Here is a 1,923-nt window from a genome sequence, read left to right as displayed (position 1 = left end):
CCACTAATCGTCGTCACAGGAGAAATCTGAGGCCACCTTTCTTCCTTTGGCGTGACCGAAACCACTCTTTGGCTCCGCCATTGCACATCTAGTTCAACTCAGCCACATGAATTTCGTTTCTGTTTAGCCACTGTGCTTCTAGACGGTATGACATTGGCAGTCTCAAAACCAGTTTAGTCAAGTTGGCGTGAGTCCGCGATTCATAGGCTGTAAAATTTCGCTATATGGCATTATATTTATTTTCTGTTTTTTCTTCAATTGACGTCCTATTCTCTATTTTTCTAACGATTTAACAATTTTGCTTTCAGCAATTCGAACTTCGGGGTTTTGCGCGTAAATCGTCGTTGTCAAACCGATTGTTGGAAGTGTTCAGTGGTTAGCTTGTTTTTATTTCTCTACAGCTTGGCCTCGGATACACTGTGCAACCAATTAGGCTTATTGGTTTTTAGAGATCTTTCTCCCGCCTCTTCTATAATGTGATTTTAGTATCCTTGCCACAATTTCTATGGTATGGTCTGGCGATTATTCTTACGTCTTGTTCGTATCTCCTGGCACCCGGTACAATTTTCCGCACTACCGGAACAATAAATATACCGTTTATCCATCTCTCTATCTGTCATTTATTCGACGAGATTCCCGCGTTTTGGTCAAAACGAGGATGATGCACAACAATAAACTTGTTGTTTATTCCGAAATAGTGGGTGGCTGCCAGGCATGATCATAATGCTACGGTCAGAATAAAAGGATGATTTGCGGGATTTTCGGATTCTGGGAATTGTGCGGAGAAAGAGCAGTTTCACAAACAGTGGACATTGTCCGATGTAGATGTAAACACGCCTAAACCGGCATGGGCAGGAAAACACAGCAACTACGTCTTTTCCTTAGTTTTGAGGCACACATCGAGCTGAGACAAGATCAGATCATTAATCCTACGAAAACCGTAACTGGAGATAATGAAGTGAACTGGAAATACGGATAAGTGGTAAAAAGAATTTCAGAAGCACAGTGTGGATTCGCGTGCTGGGCCAGCAATCCACCTCATTAGTGATAATAATGCTTATTCCCAACTTGTGGGTGGCATACCGTCGGGTATTATCACAATGTTACGGTCAGAATAAAAGCAAGACTGGCGGGGATTGTGGGCACAGGGTTGGGGAAAAGGGATAGCACCATAAGAGGCGGGGATTATCCAATGTAGGCATGATCCAGGAATGCACAGTTTCCACGCGTTATTAGAGAGAATATCAAACAAGATCGGATCGGTAAAATTTGAAGGCGGCGGGCAAAACACAAGGTGAGGAGGGGCAAAAAACGACTCCCTCTCTAGCAAGAAAAAAGTGACGGAATAAATGGGGGACCAGAACAATAGGTCAGCCGAGGCAACAGAGTTCGCGTCACCCAGCCATCATGTTGAACCTGAATGCAAAATCAACGCTAAGACTTCGTAGCCTTGGGAATGGCCGGGGTCACAACAAGCAAAAGTGGAAATGGAGATGGGATAATTCGACTTAAGGGAACATGGCAAGTTGTGTCTCAAAAATATGGCGTAATCTGAAACTAAGCAGACTCATTGGTTGCACTGTTGCAGGGAAGTCAGGTACAAGGGATAGGTTTGATGAGGATATGTTGCTATGGCATAGGGCCAACCGAACACTGCATACGGATTTGAAATTGTGGAAGGGGCAAGCTGACATCGCAGCGGAAAACCAGACCGATCAGATTTGAGCGAAAATTCATCGGGTACGAAAGAACTTTCCCAAAGGCGATATTTTGTCTTGCAGTTTTCGTAGTTAATGGAACGAGTGGGCGAGATATACGGTCGAGAGAACGAATGGAATATTTGCCATCAAACCGAGTATGGCAATGCCGTGCCATCAGTAGCCTGACATGCTTTGGCTTTTGGACAACCCCGTAACGGACGTC

Source organism: Opisthorchis viverrini (assembly GCF_000715545.1).
Source record: "Opisthorchis viverrini unplaced genomic scaffold opera_v5_918, whole genome shotgun sequence".
Taxonomy (NCBI): Eukaryota; Metazoa; Platyhelminthes; class Trematoda; order Opisthorchiida; family Opisthorchiidae; genus Opisthorchis; species Opisthorchis viverrini.
Note: the sequence above shows the minus strand (reverse complement) of the source record.